This window comes from Neopelma chrysocephalum, unplaced genomic scaffold, assembly GCF_003984885.1.
Source record: "Neopelma chrysocephalum unplaced genomic scaffold, ASM398488v2 Primary Assembly neopelma1_98, whole genome shotgun sequence".
NCBI classification, from domain to species: domain Eukaryota; kingdom Metazoa; phylum Chordata; class Aves; order Passeriformes; family Pipridae; genus Neopelma; species Neopelma chrysocephalum.
In genome coordinates, this window is record NW_020897761.1 from 5579053 (window position 1) to 5600199 (window position 21147).

Sequence of the window (21147 nt, forward strand, 5' to 3'; positions counted from 1 at the left end):
CAGCTTTCTTTTATGTTGATAAAGAGCAAATTGGACTAGATTGCAGCTATTTAATTCATTTCACTTCTGAAACACATGCACCTGGGTATTGTCACGGCCCCAAGGGCAGCGGTCGGCTTTCAGTGCCCTGACCAGCTTCACCTGCCCCTGGCTGGCACCTCCACTCCCTTCCTTTCCATATGAGCTTAGATCTGCTTCCCTGGTCTCTGTCATACATGTGCCCTTCTCTGTTTCCTATATAGATCATGTGGCCTGTCCTCCCTGCTCCTGCTCTGTGGAGTGGTGCCAACTAGTGCTGCACTTGCCTCTGGCTCCTGCTCATCTTCCTGCATAGAGTTGCCTTGCTTCTCATGCTCCTTGAGAGGTATGTCTACAGAGATTCCAGAACTTTGCAGTTGTATACAGAAAGCTCAGAAATGCTAGAGAACTTAAACAGACATCATTTTGATGTAGAAAAGTGGAAGACACTTCCTATAGATAAGTAGTTATAGCATTTTATTTACTTTGTAACCCCTTAGGTAACCCCTTAGGTTACCCCTTTCGAATACATAAGCTTAAGTGACCAACTCAGCAATATGAAAAAGCCATGTGGCTCAGGGCAGAAATTCAGTCATAATCCCCTTGTTGCACATCTGCTCAGTGAAGTGGATTCATATGAGAAAACAGGCAATTAAAACTTGTTAGTGTTGATTTTATAGGTGATACTGAGAGTTCGTGCAATATGTGTCCAGTTGAAGTTTTCTAGTATTTGCATCTATTCAGAAAACAGGCATGGAAGGAAAAACATTTATATCATATTTGGTCACGTTTCAGTGCCTTTACTGTAAAATAAATGCAACTACTCTTTCCTCCTCAAACACTTGTGAAATCTAAAAACAACAAAAAAAAGCAACTCTTAGAAGAAAACTATCTTAAGTACTTGCTGTTAAGATAAGCTCACATCTGTATTTTGACAAAGGACATGGTCTCTAACTAATATATGTTCACATGGTCTGTCTCCTCTTTCTCCAGCAACACTGGCTTCCTGCAGCATGGTTCCTTTAAACTCAGTATATTTTGTGCTTAGCTTTTAATTATACTCTCAAGATGTTAAAAACCTTGGAATCTAAATATGCAAGTTTTGCACAGTATTAAAAAACCCCGTGTGCTCAAGAAGGAATCAAAGAATAGGGCAGTACTCACGGCCAATAGTTTGGGCATTATTATATGTCCTGTTAGTCTCACGTTCTGGTGTGCTTAGTCCTTGCAGCAAAAAGAAAATGGCAAAATAAAACTAATGTTTATGTGGCCTTACTATATCCCTTCTTTCAATATCACTGGACAGACTGGTGCTTCTTAAACTGAATTCACGTTAATTTTCTGTGAAGTTGTGTATTATCTGTTTAAGAAAACCCAGCCGGAAATCTCAAGTTGTAGCAATTTCACACCTCCTCCCCCAGACCAAAGTTTGTTAATCAGCACAAAAGCAATGTTTCCAAACTCAAGTGTTCAGAAGTGCTCTGTGCAGAGTCTCTATCAGGTGTTCATCACGGGAGGTGCCCCAGTGATATTTCTTAACTAGGTACTTTTAAACCATTCTATTTTGAAATCTCTTACCATTATTCATTTAATTTCTGACAGTGTAGTTTACTGCAGTTCATATGAACCAGTGCCAAAATAGATGTAAATGTACTCAATTCTTTTTGTCTTAATATCCTCTTGAAGATTTCATTTTTAATCAAAACTATCCTTCCTAAACCTCATCTACCTTCCATTTCTTTCCCCAGAGGCTTCATTTGAGGCCCATTGAACTCAAAGGGAACTGTTTCACTGTATTGTAAAGGCTTTGAATCAGCTTTCAATACTACGTTTCATGTAGAAAAACAAAAGCCAGTAACTTTTCCTTTTTTTTTTTTTTTTTTAAAAAAGGCCCACACTTGCTTTGAATAACGTGCATTCATTGAAACCATACAATGCCTTGTTGAATTCAGTTGTATGTTGGGTAATGGAAAATAATTATTTCTTACAGGTCAGAAAACAATCTTCAGTGGATGTCTGCTGCTCTGTGTTGAACTGTTAAATGTTAAATACAGTAATTTTTATAGTGTAGCAGCATTTTTTGTAAACGAGGAAAACTATTTTACAGCATGAGGGCTTTTGTTCTGTTTTTGCAAAAAGAACCCTCAGAATTACTTATAGACCCTGAGGGGGAAAAATCTGGCACTTGTAATGTCTTAAAACCCCCTATGCTGTAGTACAGTCCCTGTTGCAGTACAGAGGATCTGCAGTTGTTTGGGCCACAAATGGTTAACTTGGAGCAGCTGTCCATGGTGGAACCCTGCTTCCATAGGGAATGTCCTGCATGTAGAATCAGGAGTAAATACATTTGAATACTTTCCTTCTTGTAGCATTTCTCTGTCCCCAAGTATGGTCCAGGCACACGTTGCAGACTAAATTGGAGTCAACACATCTCAGGCAATTCCAGCAAGTCATTTTTATCAGATATGTTTTGCTTATAAGAGCAAGTACTGTTTTATAAGCAACCACATTCTAAGAAGAAATGAGTGAAATATAGGTTTAGGTTCTTCTTCAGTTGCCAAACTGACCCATTATCAGATAGGTGACAACTTTAGATGCCATTAAATTAGAATTTGTCAGATACTTCATAGAGTTTTCTATTTACAAGTCTTATGTATGTAGGCCTTTTCAGTTTCCTCAAAGTACTCACATTCTTTTAAGATTAACTTTTACAAATACATTTTCCTCTTCTTTTGTAAATTGTTTGTTTTAACAAATAACTAGTGATGTTCATTGCTGGTATCATGGGATATTGATTTTGCTTTTGGAGTGGTTTACTCAGGTTTTTTTAATACTAGAAAAAATATTAATGTCTGAAAACTTCTATTACAAGTTCTTTCCTTAAATGAATGATTGAAAATAACAAAAAAATCACTAGTGTTTTGGGTAACCATTGTTACTCTCAACATTGCTGAAGTGCACAGTATCAAGAATATGGACAATACGGAATCATCTGTGCCTGTAAACACCGGCAAGTTCTACTAGTGCCTTCAGATCACCTTCTGGTTTAATAAAAGTTAACTTGGAACAAATACCTTGGGAAGAAAAAAGCAATCAATACAGTTGACCTCTGTGTAATTTCATTTCATGATGACTTCTTATTCCTTCAGTTCTAACTATGCAGTTAACAGAAAAAAGAAGTAAAGGGCAATCGGTTTCCTGCCCATAACCCAGGGGTCAGAATTTCAGGCAAATTAGATAATGACCAAAGTCCCTAAAGCAGAACCACAGTAAAAATGGAATTTAAGAACTAATAAAAGACATTTATAAAATTATGTGCAGGAACTGAAAAAAACAGCATTCTTTCAATTAGACACTATTAGAAGACATAAATGACCAAGTAATCCCCTTGGGGAAACAAAGTCTGCAGTCTGGGTTTGAAACAGTCACATTTGCCCACACATGTAGTTTTGAATTATAGATTTTAAAATCACAATCCAAGATCAAGGAAGGAGTATTTTTGTTTCTTGGAGCTACAAGCCCTGTGCACTGGATAATGTCCTTGTAGAGGGTAAGCAGAGATAAACACAATTGCTTAACTGGGGTCCTCAGCTTTAAGTTATACAATATGGCAACAGAATGATGGTAAAATTACAGTATATTTCTTACTTGGCTGGTTTTCTTGTATGTGGTTTTCTGGTTTTGTTTTTTTGGGGGGGGGGTGTTTTGGTCTTTTTTGAGGGGGGGAGAGGGAGTGGAGAGGACGCTCTCGTGTTTATTGTCATGAATATGTTCCCTTTTGTGTGATTTCTAGGGTTTACATTGCAAGGAATAACTGGTAGCAAACTTGTTAAGTAACAGTAAAGTGACAGAAAACAAGGGTATGACCACATGGGCGTAAGCTTGATTTTTTTTTTTTTTTTAAGTGAAGTTTCAGAAAATGTGTATGGTACAAAAAGCCTAATATTCTGGTTACATAACTATCTGTGATTCGGTTTATTACAGCAGACTTAATGGGATCAGAATAGCATTTGTTTGCAGAATAATATGATGTCTGGTCTAATAAATGACCTGGAGAAAGATGGTGTAAGTGTATTCAATTCTGACAGTTTTGTCGTGATTATGTGTCATGGCACTGCTATAGGACAAAGTTCAAACACACCGCCAGGGATGAATCTGATTATCCAGGCCCTAAATCGTTTCATTTAGATTCAGTTCAGAGATTGTTAAGAAATTCTAGGATGGGAGGTTTCTTTCACTTGAAGGTCCTTGTGGTTTATAGGACTGTGAAATATTGTCCAGTATGTCACAATAACCCCAAGTGAAGAAAAGTTGTGTTTAGCCCTAAACTCAGGTCCTACTGTGGGAAAAGAGACAAGGTGGAAGAGAGAAAAACAGCTCTATGCTGTTCTAAGGCAGAAATAAAGTCTTACTTGGTTTTTACTCTTCATCCACCACTCACTGACATCTGCACTGTCTAGAATAATACATTAACACTTGCATTTACTGCCTGAGCTGAGGACAATGCACTGTGGGAAGCTCACAGAACTTACTCAGCAATCAAGATGTATACCAAATATGGGGAAAGCAATTACATTATAATAATGCAATATAATAAATTAGGGTCATATTGACTCCAATGAATTTGAATAATTTAATACCTCTGAAAACCAATATCACACACCTATTGAAACATTCATTACAATAAATTGTTTAGGCTATATAAAAAGCTTATAATCCAGCATGAATATTAACAGCCTCTATTTCCCAGGCAGCTAGACAACAATTAGAACTGAAGATTTTGTATGTAATATAGAAATTACATTCTTAATGGTGGTAAATTTTTTATTGCAGTGAAGATGTAAAAAGCAGATATGTTCTGGCAATTATGAATTGCAGCAAGGTATAGTGTACAGAACAGTTTCTCCCTAAGTTAATAATATCATTAGCAATATTTTTTTGAGGTGTTGCAATGGTTTTTATAGCCTATTTCTAGAGGTTTTTTGCTTTAAAAGTAAACAAATAAGTAAGACGTCCACTGTTGGATCTAAGACAAAAAAGCAAGAATTAACAGTGGTAATATGGTTAATGACTTAAACACAGAGGTTTGTATTCAGTTGAGGTCTTTCATCAAAGTATTGTATTTCTAAGCGTCTTTCTTCTTTTTTTTTTTTTAATATGGTCTGCTTTACAGCCTGTCTTTGTGCAGTACAGCTACAGAGTGGCTCAGAGTTTGCTATTATACTCTAATAAAAAAATCAAATATGCTTTCTTCAAATTTCCTTAACTTTAGTTAGAAGTAAAAACAATATTTATTTCAAATATTCTAGTGCGTGACACTTCTGTAAAGTTATTGGCAGAGTTGTACTAAATAATTTTTTATTGTATTTTTAAGAATTTCTAGTGATAGATGGACAATAGTAGATCTTTCCCTCATTAGGCACTTCAGAAAATGTATCAGGATACTTAGTTCCCTTATTTCTTGACCACCCTTAATGGCTTTATAACTGCACATATTATAATGGTCAAAGGGTTGCCCTTTTCATTCCAGGAGTAGAAAAATGTTTAATATTGGTTCTATTTCAACTAGAGTTAGAGGGGAAAAATCGCTGTTGTTTCGCAGTTAGACATTAAGCCTTGGGCATTTGAGTGTTTGCTATGTATGGCTTGTTAATGCATGACAACAGAAAAATACATTCTGGATATAAAATTCACTTCCAGTATTGACTTATGGAAAGCATAGCAAAATGCAGTTCAAGGCATGAATCTTAGTTATTTTTTACGGCTGTACAACAGTTCAGTGCAGAGTATCAGAACAGCTGTAAAACTGTGAGCTCCATACATATCCCAGTAAGTGAAAGTGAGCACAGCTGATGCTCCTGAAATCCATAAAGAGTTTTGGAAACTCTGACAGTTTACAAAAGGAACATTACTTACAAATATACAACGTCTCTAAATGATTCCATTAGAAAAAAAAGGAAGAAGAAAAAGAAAAGCAACTAGAAAGATGTATCTGTCTCACTGCCTGGGTAGCTGGGCTATGCAGAAATCAGTCTTCATAATATTCATTTTAAGAACAGGTGACACTTATAGTTTGTTTTTACTGTTCAGGATGAAAATGCATAGAACAAGCCAGAAGAAAACATTTCTCAAATACGTGAAAAAGCGCACCTTTTTCATTAATTATTTATGAAGATTCAGGAATCTGCTCAGTGCTTTAAAATTACTGGGGAAAATACCTCCCAATAAAAATATCAGTCAGAATCTGATCTTCTGAATGATGCAGGTCATCACAGAGGGTGATCTAACAGGCTGTGGCTAAAGCAGTAGCTTTGTTGTATTTAAAGAGACAGATGTCCCAAAGGGAATGAACTCGATACTCTTCGTGCAAGAACCTGATGCTCTGGGTGCAAAAGGTTTTAGCCAATGAAATCTGTCAGTTCAAGCCGTTCTGTAAAGATATTGCCTTATAATGATAACATACTTAGGGAAATATAACTGAGCTAAATGAAGACTTTATTTTGCTATATTAGAGGAGTCATATAAATGGAAACAAAGAGGATGCATTGTGCTTTGTTTTTGTGGAATATGGCTTGGTGTTTTCCCAAAAATAGTGATGTCCCAGAAAAGTCAATTTTGTGTTGACGATTATTTCAGTAAAACAAGATCTCCTCAAGCACAAATTAAAGTTAAATAAAATTAAATCTGAATGCAATTTGATTAACACTTGTCAAGGAAAGGGAAAAAATAAAAAGAAAAATTTCTTCATTTACAGGAAGTACTAAACATATGGACAATGAGACAATTCTGGTAAATTAGCAGCCTGGTTAATTCATCAAGAATTCATCTCTTGGGTAATTGCTGAAACTGAAAATGTTGACAGCCTATTACTGAAGTCTCTGAAGGATCCTAATGTAGAGTTGAGGGATTTTTCTGTTAATCTGAATGACTCCCTAGAGTCAAAGAAAAGAATGTTGGCTGCCACCCTGTAGTTTGCCAGGAAAGTGTTCTTTGCCATTAAATTATAAGAAAATAAGGAAGAATTTTAATTTAGAAAAGGCTATGTTGACATTAGCCTGAGATGTAAGTTTCTAAGTAATGGGATGCTAGATATCTGCAATGTTTTGTCTTTTCAAAGTTAGACTCTCTGTCTGTTGCCAGGAATAATCACATGTATTTTTAATTTCTTTTTTTTTAAATGTATCTGTGAGTTAACTGCATGATAAAAAGTGCTCAGGTTGTGGAAAATGGGCCTCTGCAAAAGAAAGATCAGTAATGTGAAATATAGTTAATTCACTTTCTTATTATTACCATCTGTAATAAACAGCATCTACCACAGCTGTAGCAAATGTGGCAGACACTGTACAACTTAAAAAATGTTACAGGTGGGGGGTTTTGGTATTTTTTTATCTTTCATTGCTGCATGTTTGTTTTGTGCTCATCTAATTCTTTATGTTGTTGCTATATATCTGTTGGATTGTAATTCTGACAGTAAATGACAGTGTAGGAGCCAAACTGGAGTGCAATTTCAATTTCCAGATCCATAAGTAAAGTAGTTGTCAGAACAAAGTTTGAAAATTAATGTATTTTTCTATAAATAATGCAATTCTATCTTACAGTGTAATTTTCCACAGTATTAATCTTTAATGATCAATTATTTCCACATTTCTTTTAACCATAGTTCTACACAGGAAAAAGCCCCAAAATAAACAGTTACAAATGGTATCTGGTATTCCCACCTCCTGCATCACCATGTCCTTTCTTTTTCATCTTGCCATATGTCTTCTGTCTAGGAAGACATTTTATGGATTAAAAACAAACAAACCCCTAAAATCGGTAAATTGGAATTAAAAAATATGATTCGGTAGCACCTAGCATTGCAGATTAGATAAAAATTTCTTATATACTTGCATTACAGAACGGTCAGGTTCGAGAGACTAAAAAAACAGTAAGACTTTGTGTTAGGGTTTTTTTTCTCCTGAAGTCATTCACCCCACTGAAAAGTAGTCTCCCCAAGAGATCAATACTTTCCTCAGTGTGCTTGATTGACTTACCCTTCCAAACATAACCAGAAGAAAATAAAAACCACAGACAGCTTTCAAATCCAACTGGGCCATAAATGAGTCAACATGTCCATTAAGATACATTGACTTTCCATCTATTCACATCTATAGTAAATTCAGATTAAAACCAGGAAATTGTTAACTTTGTGCTGGGTGACACTAATTATACACCACACAGTAAGCTATTTTTACATAATATTTTCTGAAACTTCATTTTTAGTATTCTTGCCGCAAAACAAGTGTATCTTAGATGATTGAAAAAATTAGCATGTTACTAGGGAGAATACTACTAGTGAATTGAACATATAATGCTATTAGTTCATGGTTCTGAAACCTGTACTCATGGAAAAAAACTCAGAGATCTGACTATGCAAGAATTATTTCAAAACTTCAGTGATAATGTTCTGAGAACAACTGTGGGTTGCCAAGCCCACACGGTTCTTTCCTATTCCATGAGTTTTTTCCCATTCTCTGAGCACACCCAGCAAGACCTTACCCTTACAGAGGCACGCTGAGGACGTGGCTTTCCATCTAGTCAGAACTGGTGCTCTCTACACTTGCCACATTGGGTCCAAAATCCAAAAGCCATATGCATGTAACATGCAACATTAACAAATAGACATATTGCTCTCAGAAGGCCCTGGTAGGTAAAGAAAGAAAAAAAGTCTTCTGTAAACAGTTCTGAGCCTCAGCTCTTGACCACCTGCAGGTATTTCTGGTGTCTCTGTACCACTCATACAGATAATTAGAAGAACTCTTTGGTTGATTTCTCACATTGTAACCCGCAGTCATTCTGAACTATACATAGTCCTAAACACGATGCTGGAACCAAGTCTTGTTGCATAATCTGAGGTAGGATGTGTTCCCTCCCTTTTTAATGAAAGCTGGCTATCATAGCTGAATGGATAGTGATTAAATATAACATTCCATGAACTAACTAGTGAAGTGATTTCAAATGGCTTAATTCAAATGGTGAATTATTTAATTCCTAGAAAAATGAGTAATGAATTAGCTGTCTATATATGCTCAATTACCATCCAAAATTCAGAATAAGATCTTGTTAATGATTTCCTCAGGTCCTTGCTATTTGCTTTTAGCAAAGCAGTGAAATGAAAGTAATAATTTGAAATGGGTAGCACATACTCAAGTTGTCTGTGCCTTAATGCTGCTGCACCAAAATCTACTCTGATGTGAAGGAGAGGAAAGAAAACAGAGTGGGAAGAGGCAGATATGTCAACTGAGTGACATACATGAATGATGCAATGCTTTCCCAGTAAAACAATAACAAATAATATCTAGTAATTATTACTAACGTGTTACTAACAGAATAAAGTTCTTATGTTTTGCCTTATAGCTCATTATATTCTAACCCAGTGTGTTCTGAATAATGAACACAGAGGAGTAACTTACATAGATAGGTATGTTACTTATTTTGAACTTGATTTCAGGATGTTGATTGTTTTCTGTTTTGGGATGTGGTGGTTTAAGTGTAGATAATATTTCTTCCAAATAGTATACTATCTTAATTTTTATGGGGAAGAAACATTAAGAGTCAACAACTGTGATACAACATTGAGAGTATATAGATTTACTGAACTATGTTGGGCTTGGAAAGGTAGAGGGGAAAAGTACCACTTCTTCCTTGAAAGACAAGTATAATGTTAACTGTATGCATTGGGTTAGAACCTGTTGTGTTAAACCTGTAGCACTCTTTACTGAAAAAGCTTTTACAGTAACTTTATATATGTTACTGACTGTGCTATGAGTAGAAACACTACAGCTATCCATAAGCTGCTATCAGATAATCCATCTGCTTCATGCATATAAAAATCTTCAAATGAGAAAAGCCACACAGCTTTGAAATGAGAGGCAACATAACTCTTGCTTAACTGCCCTCTGTGGATTATCTGTTGCAGAATGCCTGCTAATGCAAGACTGTCAATCAATACTTAAATGGGGACATTAATTAGCTCAGAATAGCTACTCATTTTTGGTTGATTATTGTTCCAAATGTTTTATCTTCAGATAAATTATTCATAAATTATTATGGTCATCCTTTCTTTAGTTCTAAGGAATTAATAATACCTGACAAGTCACCAATCTTTTGAGTTTTCTTCATTGATCATTGTGCAGTGTTTTGTATTCCACCAGTTCATTTCACCTTTTCTTGAAGGACATGCATGGCAGGTCATTTTAAATAATCATTACACAGTAAATGCTTTACACTTGACAGTGTCAGCTTGAACACCTTACAGGATCGCTGTCATCTCACCGTGACGTGAGAGAGAGGTGATAAACTTCTTAAGTCTTCCTTAAGTGATATATTTTCTTGGATTTCTACTGTTAGTTACTTCAGCTTGTGCTATTACTTGAATCTGTAACAGTGTCACAGATACTTCAACTAAGGACTGAGAGTTGAGCCTCCAGGGAGAAAAAACTTAGTGAGTGCTCTGCGGTTTGAGATGATCAGAGAATCACGATCTGTGAGATAAGTAAAGGGCTAAGAGAATATGAGAAGGAAGCTTGTGAAATTAGGAAAAGGCTGGGGATAGGAAAATGAATAGGCACAGTTTGAGAAAAGATTAGATAGGTGACTGGTGAATTTCCATTGGGTGTCAGTGAAGATTCTACAGACTGAACATAAACTTGGAAAAGGTGTGCTCATTTTTGTATGTGAACCTGCTTTTACCTCGATTTTTCTGGTTTGGGAGGAAAAAAGGCATACAGGCATACCTAAATTTACACCAACGGTAATGAAATGTAATTTTTGGAAAATTAAGGAATGGCTTGATTCCCAAAGGAAAAAAGAACTGTGCTATAGAGAAGAAATGGCCCTATATCAGAGTATTTTGGGGGATTTGTTGTTTTATTAGCGAAATATTTTTTGATCAGGGATAAGTAAGTTGCTAGATGACACTGTACACTATCTTGCCTTGGTTGAACAGGGTAGATACTTTTCAGCGGACAGTCAATTTGTAAATGTTTTGTGAAATATCACAAAGGTGCACAGCATATTCTTGTAGGTCAAGAAACCAAATGAAATTTGGATCCAGTGGGATGGGATTTCAAACTTGTGTGTTTGCAGGACAAGTGCACTTCTTGAAGAAAAACAAGCAGTCTCTTGGAACAATCCTGCATTTAGGTCACTTGTAAAGAAGGTGCTCTACACTTAGTTCTAGAAGTAGATTGCATGTTGTTTTGTGGATAATGTTGCTGCCAGAAATACCAACCCTTATGCTACATTGCCAAAAGCGCTAATTGACTGTAAGTATGTTATTCTTCCTGGGATGTAGTGCTAACTCCTGTTACTGGTACCTAGGGAGGCTTGTTAAAAACTTTTCTTGACGTGACCACCTGCTGAGAGTTGATTTAGAACACTGTCACTTACTTTCAGTGCAGTCCAGTTTTGATGAGGACAAACAAAACACATGACAGGAGCAGTAAGGTACTGTCAGACTAACAGTAGCACTGCAGTGTATATTAGTTTTTGCATGGAAATCTTGATGTAATTTCTATTCAAAGAATGAATTTGCTTCCCCTGGGAAATCGTATATCCAAAATGTCTTTCACGGACTTTTGCACAGAAGTTGAAGTCATATTATATGCTTTAAAAGCAACCAGCACATTTGCAATTATTTCAAACGGAAAACATATTGAGAGCCTGCTGAAGTACAACTTTCTGTCCTTTGGGATTTAATTTGCTTAGAAACAAAACATTCCCCTGAAGATAAATAGCAAGAGGCATTGATTCTACTAACTGGAACAACGCTTCCAAATTAATTGAAAAAGACTTCCTAAAACTACTGCAACACTTCTACCAATTAAAAATATGTCCTGATTGGAAAGTTTGGTGCTCAAGAATTATAGTTACAGCACACTGAAAACTTATTGAATTAACTTTTAATTAAGCTATTTCATATCAAACTATTTTAATTAAGCTATTTTATATCAGGCTACTTTGTATCAAAGACAAATGCAGCATTACTTCAAAGAGTTCAGGCAGAACATGAAAATCATTAACATTTAAATAAAGATGTGCCATATGGTTTGGCAGAAACTGGAATACTCAGGCATGGGGGCAGCTTGCAGCTTCAGTATTTGGAGTCCATTACTCTAGAAGGAAAAAATGCTTGAGTCTTCAAAGACGTTGTCAAGTGGATATATTTAGTTTTATTTCATTAGGTAATCCAGTTCTAAATAATCACAAAGTACTTCAAATGTTAAAAATAAAGGTGGAGGGGAAGTTGGGGTTGATTACTGCTAACCACATTGGTAAATAGATCATGAAGGTATAAAATACAAAAATTTTAGACATAGTTTCTTGATTTTGGAAAAATCAAGGGTGGGAGAATCAGTAGAAATGAAAAAGGGAAAAGATGTGTGCTTTGAGAACTTGCCATTGTCTGTGTGGCAGTTCTATGCACTGGCTTCTGTCCTTCTGAATTCCAGGACATTCTTAGATACTAATGCAGTGATCAAAGCCAAAATCATCTGTGATTAGAAGATAAAAAGTGCTTGACTTTTCAAATGGGGCAGTACAGACTGTACCTTAGAATACATTTAAATCCTCATGAAATGCACATTAACAGGATGTGCTAGGACAGTTTCCAAATGAGGGAAAGTTCTATGTAAAGAGAAAGTAATAATCCTATACCTTGAAAAACATCTAAACCTGACTCGTGGACATTCAGCATGTGTACTAGGTGCTAACAAGTGTTTCAAGTGCAGTACAATTGCCATAGGCAAACCTATTTCCTCTGCATTCTCAATTCAGATTTTATGATGCTCATGCAAATTAGTAAGCATGGATTTCTCTGGTTTTGTTATAGAACAGTCATTTTCTCCCAGGACATGTTAGGCTGGGGTGAGGGTGGTCGCCTGCAATGGCTGGAGTTGTAAATTAGGAACTTCATTCTTTTATTGAGGAGCACAATTGAAAATGCAGTGTGGCTTGATTTGCTTAACTGTTTTATAATGCCTTCCAATTTTTCTGTAGCAAAAATGTTAAAACTAGAATTAATTATTCTGATGAAACCTACAATGAATTTTTTTTTTTTTACTTCCCGATTATTGTTTTAAGGGCAACTTCTTTTTTTTGTGTGCCTTTTTTCCCATACCAGAGCTAAATTTTTTGGAGTGTATAATTTGCTGCTACAGTAAAAGAGTAATTTCTTTAAATGAAAAATAAACTGAGGAGATGCAGAACTGTGTGATGTAACCAATAGCATTTATGTTCTGGGCAGTCATGTTGACGGCTCATGATTGAGGATAGGATGGCAGTTGAGGGGTCCCAAAATAAAAGTGATAATAGTCCTCAAAAATCAAACAGCTGTTTAAGGTACAGATTTACTTTGGGGTTGTTTTTATTTGGTGTTTGTTTGGTTGGTTGGTTTGTTTTTTGGGTTTTTTTGGTTTTTTTTTATATTATTATTGTTACTTTTAACTTGTGCACAGCTTTGCATTTGCAGGTCTTACCTGAAGTCTCCAAAGACAAAAGTACCAACATGCAGAGATTAAAACCAATTTTCCTGGTACTTCTGAACTGTCCGGAATTTGGAAGAACTGTAGATCTTATGAGACTCTCTGGTCTCGGGAAGTATGGGCAATTCAGATAAGCTTTGAATAAGCATCAAACATTTTGCTCCTTACTGCTTATCTTCCATTTCAAACTGAAATTTTTTAGGCTTATCTGTCACAACAAAAAGGGAAAGGAGGTGAAGTGCTATCATGGTCAAAAATTTGTGCAACTATCAAAAATAAGAGATTTCTCAGTTCTCTTAGATGTTCCCTGGTGCCTGCACCCTACGGCTAAAAACTGAAAGTAGAAAGAAGTTTGTGTGAATTTAACAAAAGCATTTAAAAATATCAGCTCTTATCTCCATAAGTGTTAGTCCGTGTGAGGAAAAGATAAAATTTCAATTAACTGGAGGTGAAATATTGGTCCAGTGTGTTTTCTTCCTTGTTTTTGATTGCTTTTTGTTTTCAGGACAGTTAAACATATTTAATAATAACAATCATCTGAATATTAAGTAATTATTTTGACGTCATCCTAAACTGAAGTATTTTCCCAACAGCTCTGCTTTGACATTTTGCAATTAGGAAATGCGACCAAATAGACATGTTGTCAGGAGGAAGTGCTGTAATATTTGGTTCTCAGGTAAGTTGCAGTAATGTTATTTCATGATGCTTCTTTCCTATATATATTTTTATAAAATTCTGTTAAAACAAATTATGAAGCATTTTCTTTGTTTTATTTTTTGGCATACCTCTCAGTTGTAGAGAATGTGTCCAAAAAACCCAAAAAGCACTATCACAATCAGAGTTACTTATCATCTTCAAAGAAGCAGTTTAAACACTTCAGTGATATTTATGGTAAAATTCTCTTGTGGTTGACATTTTGAGTTTTGTTTGCTGGGATTTTGTTTGTTTGGCTTAGAATTTTTTTTTCCTTCTACGGAAAGGTTTCCTTAATAACACAACAGGTAATTGAAACTCTGGCTGTTTATTGGTACTGATGATTTTCTATGAGTCTACTCACTTGATGAGATTACTTCCTTCCCAACAGTTTTGTTCATTGTAATTAGAATGGACTCAAACTGATCAATAACTTGTGACTTTTTTTAGTGTTCACTATTCCAAGTCATGTTAGCCCATGCTTCCAGGATGGTTCTTTTTCCATGTGTGCTGTAGAATCACAATTATGAATGGATAACTAGCATATTATACTAGATGGAAGGTTTTTTCAAAGAGGTCCATACTTAAAGATCGTCTGAAATTATACTAAAGTAAATGCCTTTGTTTTATGAAGTCCTCCTACAGATGTCTAGTGTCAAGTTTCACTACATAAAGAACCTACAGTATTTGTTACTTTATCTCGTTACATAGCTGTAGTAGTTTCAATTTCCATTTAATTTTAATTTTATTTCTTCTGGTTTGTTTTTATTTTATGTGGAACTGTCACTGTTGCTCTTAGCCTAATTTTCTCTTCCATACTGTGCCTCATCTTTTACATCCTAACTTCAACTCTTATGAAATCCAGTCAACAATCAGACAATGGAGTCATGAAGACAGTTAAATCCCTGTCAATAAACACTTTTAACTCATTGTTTTGGAAAAAAAAATTGGAGTATAAGGTCCTCTATGTAACCTTCATAGATTTTACAGTTACTACAATTATATTGTCTAATTTTCTAAATCTCTGAAATTACAAGGGTTAAAGTTGATTTTGTTACTATAAAGTTTTGAAATAATGATCCAAGGGATGTTTCAATAAGGAACAAACCTTAAATCTTTTGATACTCATCTGTATGTAACAAGTGTTATACTGAATATGATTAGTTCATTTTTGCTTATAGAAATTAGCATATTATTAAAAAATACACTGTGTTGCTTGCACTTGCTGTGGGAGCGTAATTTAAATCCCCATGATAAAGGCAAACTGCAGTAATATATTTATTATTACTTACATTATCAGAGAAGTTCTGGCCAAGAGTCAGTTGTTAAATTGCAGTATTAGCATTAATCAATCTCTCCCCCTTGTCCTATAAAAAAGTAGAAAACCAAAATGTTCTGATGTTAAGTTTAAATAGCAAAAAGTGAGAACTTCTGGAGGTTGAATTTCTTTACCCTTTTATTCTCAATGCAGTTATTTATACATTATTGTTAGGTTAGTCTTTCATCCGTCTGCAGTAAAATAAATAGAACAAAATGCTGCAGTCTTGCAGGTTTTCCAAACCGTCAATGACGTTTGCAGTTGAACCCTTCCAGTTTCTGCAACATTTTCTTCACTGTGGACATTGGCCACTATTCCAGTAGCAATTTTATCACGGCAAATAAGGACACAATGTAGCTGTTTTATGTATGCAGTAAAAGCTTACGCTGAGCACCTTCTACTGCAGTGTCATTGGGAGTTTAGGCTCATGATTCCCAGGGCTCTTTTTGATATCACTTCTTCCCAGTGCAGTTTCCTATCCCTAAAGAACATGAACTAATTTTTTAATATATATTCTTTTATTATGTATAAAGCTTTATATTTAACCAATAACAAAGATTAATGTTTTTTACTTGTGCCTAGTTTACCATCTAATAAAGATGGCTTTTCATCATCATTATTCCACTATATTAATCTTTGTCTCAATCTTTATGTTATGCAAACATGACAATTACTTATATATTTTCTTTGTAGTGGAAAAAGTCACTGGTCAGAGTATAAATTTGGCTATAATCAACATCTGAACTTGAAGGAACGTCTAATTAAAAGTAATATCAGTCTTCAGGGTCCTTGGTGTACTTGTGATATCCTAAAGCAAATATTTAGTTTGAGATATTTTTTGTCTCAATTGGTTTATTGCATATATTTGGATACCATGCCAAGAAATTCGTGTTTACAGTGGGACGATGTTAGTGATAGGGGTGTCATTGAGAAAGTTCTTCTAGTATAATGTGAAAGACAACTATCAAAAAGATTGTGCAGCTACTCTCTATTCAAAGTTTATTTTCTAACTGAATCCTCCTTAAATTTAAATGCTTATATCTAGTGTGAGATTTTTTCTGTACATGGTCCTTTCAGATGAAATTTGTAGTCGCTGGCTTATGTAAGTTACTTATTCCTCTCTAGAAAGTAATCAAAAACTGTCCAGACTTAGTTGTACATTTTAACTTTAGGGAAAAAGCCTAAAAAAAAAAAGCACATGCAGACTTACTACACATTAACTGATAAAACACAAGTTATAAGATATTTTGCAAATTCAAATTTAGTGACTCCTACATTAAATTATAATAAATATTAAACAGAAGTGATTTATTTGAGTTACATTTTTTATTATTTAATTCCTCTTGAACTTATTTCATCCTATTTCCAACATTTCATAAAAATGTGATTATAAACACTGCATATTTATAGCTTTTTAGTTAAAATATGATTAAGTTTGAAGGAAAAAAGCCCTCTTCTGCATAGCAAAGAGGTGAATATTAGAAGTGGTAGGAGGAATGCGAATTATTAGGCAGGTCTCTATATTCCAAGATCTAAAGGATGATTATAGTTGACCTATATTATTTACATTTAGAAGATTTCACCTGAACTCTATTATTTCTTGTTTGGTTCGAAGATTACTGCTGGTTAAATGTTAAGTCTTCATTGACACATGACCAGTGCTAAACTGTACACCACAACTGTGGTGCCAACAGTTATTCTACCTGATTTTTTTACTTTATTATAAATGCCACCTTTTATCAGTCCGCTTAGCTTCACTAGGAGTGTAAAGGTCTTTTTTGGTAGATTAAACAAATTTTATGGAAATAAATCTGTCTCACTTCCTCATTGTAGTGACCTCAAATGTCTGTTTGGTCCTCTGAAGGTAGTAATGTATTTAAACCAGCTATAAGTCCTGTTGGAACCTGCTTTGCTAAGAGCTTAACTGCTGTAAGGAGCACTTTAAAAAAGGGCCCTGGTAAAAGACCAGGTATCTTGAAGAGCTCCTCTATATGCTCATTCCTTTGCTTATATAACATCAGCTGCACATAACTGGGAGCACGCTGACATGTTTAGAGACAAGTACAGAGCAATAAGATCTATTAGCACAATTTTGAGGCCAGGATCAATACCTGTAGTAAGGAGACATAGTGTAAATATCTTTCACTTACTTTCTGCTGTGTCATATCTGGGTATGCACACAGAGCAAAGCTTTGTGTACAATAAAAATGAGAGGTAGGCTGTTGCAGGGAAAACCGCTCAACTTGTGGGTTAGAACAAATAAGGTTTGGAGCAGCTTAATGGTTTATTAATTGCATGTTATTAACTGTCAGTGAGACAGTCATTCTTGATAGTTAGAGTAGTGTCCACAAAGTGTTGATGAAAACCTACAATTTCCTAATTGGAGGTCATGGTGTTGCTGAGGTGACTTCTGCCAGTGCCAAAGCAGGTTTAGGGATCTGCACTGTTATCCTTTTCTCACTGTAAGATCCCTCACAAATGTTCATGATTCTAACTCCACTTTTTTAGTCAAGCCAAATTCAGCTTTATTCACTGTGTGAAAAGTTAAAGGAAATAATAGTAACTGGACATGTCCAAGCATGACTCAATTCCAGAGAATGACAATAAACCAGGCTGCTGAGCTGTAACTAAGCATGACTCCCAGGGTGTTTCTTTGTAAGAAGGCAGAAGAGTATGGGAATAAGCAGACTGACGAATTGGAAAGCAATAGAAACATTGTATGGAATTAAATCAGAATGGAAGTATTTGCTAAATCATAGTGTCATTGCTCAATGGCAATGAACATCACTCTGGGAAGCAGTCTTCCTGCATTCTTGCCTGATATAGTAACAAACATGACTGACAATTCCTGGAAATGTTCTTTATAGTATTAATTTATGCTTATTTATATAGCCTTTGGTCTCTGCAGTCCAAAAAGCGATATAAATTGCATTGATAGCATAAATAATGAGACTGAACCCACAGTGTTTCAATAACTGGCTGCCTTCTGTTAAATATGCCCCATTACCTATGTGCTCTGCAAATTGAAGGTATTAACTAAAATGGGAAGTTATAAAATAATTTTTTTTTCTTTCATTTAAAGAAAGAAATCTTGAAACTTGCATAAGATCATTTAGTTTCCAAAGAAGGTAGTCTTATACCTCAGCTGCAGAATGACTGGTAGAAAGACTCCAAGGGACATGCTTTGGGTTCAGCAGCCTTTCTGCATATAATCAGTTACAAGATTGGAAGCTTAATTAAATGAGAGATGTAACAGGTTAAGTGAAACACCAGGAGAAAAGAGAAAGACAGCTATAATTGAAATATATGTAATTATCAGTAAAAAGTTTAAGAACATTCTAAATATTTCAACTGTATATTCCTTTGAATAAAGACACGGCTACTGATAAATGGCAATTATTTGTCAAAGAGTGTATTGTTGCAGCAGGTAATTACTGTTAGGTTTTAGCTTGTTCTATACCCAGGATGATTTTGATTACCAAGCCTCTAAAACATTCCCAGTAGAGAGGACTGTCAATACTACTGACGTGTCTCTTGTGCTTTTCTTACTCTTTGCAATTCTCTTAGAAGTAATATGAAGAGACTAGAAAATGTAAGCATGCATACTGAAACATGCTCTGCTTGTCACTTTTCTTCTTTACTCTATAACAAGCATTTGAAAAAGGTTATTAATTTTTGTGAGGCTACCATGGTTCTTTTGTCTCTGAAACAATTCATTTTAACATACAATGACAGAATAGTTTTAGCAGCTTCCTAAAAACTGTCGATAACTATTACACTTCCCAGAATTTGATAAATCTAACCAATTTTTTCCTTTTGTAAGAAAACTGTCAATCTGTGTATTCTTTCTTTTGCAAATCTTGAGCCACCATTTCTCATTTGCCTTTCATTGTTGATGTTATGAAATTGCTTATTAAAAATGTTACAGAAATAGATTTGTGTGATAAAAATTGTGGAATATAATCATAGATAATATTAGCAGGGATGTGGATAATGCAATCTTTTTCTGTCTTTTCATATCTTCCTTTCAAATGTGCAGTGAATTGTTGATCTTTACTACTTCAAAAGATAAATTTAGGTTTATTATGTACCTTGTATCTTGATATTTTATTGACTGTAGTACATTATGAATCTTACTTGGTAACATAGTCTGGCATCCCACCAAGAACAAACTGTACCTTAATACCATTCATTGTAATGTCTGACTGCCTTGGAATGGAGGAAAAGTCTCTTGACAGATGTCCTGACAAAGCAATAATGAAAAGGTCATACCACATTTCCTGCAGCATTTATCTTGTTTCTTTAGTGACTGTGTACTGAAAACTAGATCAAATTACATCTAATTAGGGAGACTGAATTCTGCAATAAAGTAAAGAGCCTTTTATCAAAGTTATTACACACTATATTTGAAAATTCTAAAACTTTTAATAGCATCTTGTCAACATTCTTGTTCAGATTCGGTCTTAAACATTTTACCTTTTCTGAAGATCAAGGTCACAAAGCTCAGGAGTTCTTGTTTTATTGGGCCTTGGGGCCATTTTGAACTATTACTGCTTCAAGAATTGTTGATTATGATTGAATACTGAAACCAAAGCACATCACAGACATTCTGAGCAAATCTTCCCTAATAACACTGTCAGCACATGGACTAAGAAATGCCCAATATTCAGTGACAATTCTAAAAATACTTGCTTATCAATTATTTTAGCTTCCCTTGGTAAGTCATAAATTATTAAGGGCTAATTCTAAAAATACTGCATATTTGAGCAAATGCACCAAATCCTGTTTCTTTTGTCATAATGTTCTGATTTTAGAAATCAGAGTAAAAATACTTGATGACGCTAAAGAAAATATTTTCTCTGTTGATATACAATAGTAATTTGGTTGAGTTTGGAACAGACTTTTGAAAGGCCACAAAAGTCTACAAAAGTCTTTCTGCTGTCTTCAGTAGTTTTGTTAGACCCATGCACTGTTAATCACAATTGCAACAGTGTTGTCATTATGGCACCACTAAAATAAGATGCTTTATTGTGCAGTTATTACACTGCTTAAAAATGGACTTATTTATTTTACTTTGCGTCAGGCCTTTTCTGTGTTAGCTATAGCGACAGCAAACTTTGTTACATTCCCATTAGCTTCATATTTTAAAATGCTTAGACAGAAAATTTGGTCTGAAGTCAAACAGGGCTTATAAGTCACCACAATTGTTCCCATCACATTTTCTTCTAAATGGGAGACATAGATTATGATTAGTACATTTGGAGAGAACCTACACACAATAAATCTTATTTTCCTTCTGCTTCGTATGACAAGAAGAGGTGAGTCAGAAAACAGTGTTCTATATTTTGTAAACATCAATTACACACTGGCTCAAAAATAACTTTTTTTATTTGTAATTAAATAATTGCTCAGTAATGGTAATTGTTCAACTAAATAAATGCTTACATTTTCTTTCCCCCTGTTTTGTCTTCTAGTGATTATTGTGTGATATACTGAGGTGTATGACTAATAGAAGTTCATCCTGGCCTCAGCTAGCTTTGTCTTACAAGATCCAATCAAAATACACAGACTGAAGGAACAAAAAAGACCTTTCAG

General features: G+C 34.9%; 1 long non-coding RNA gene across 1 annotated transcript; it reads left to right on the top strand.

The window, feature by feature from the left end:
* Nucleotides 1-260: 260 nt before the first annotated feature.
* LOC113973118 lies at nucleotides 261-14209 on the top strand. The gene is made up of 4 exons (XR_003536139.1): nucleotides 261-364; nucleotides 9415-9478; nucleotides 11380-11505; nucleotides 14135-14209. It is a non-coding gene; the product is annotated as an uncharacterized LOC113973118 (long non-coding RNA).
* The last annotated feature ends 6938 nt before the right edge of the window (nucleotides 14210-21147 follow it).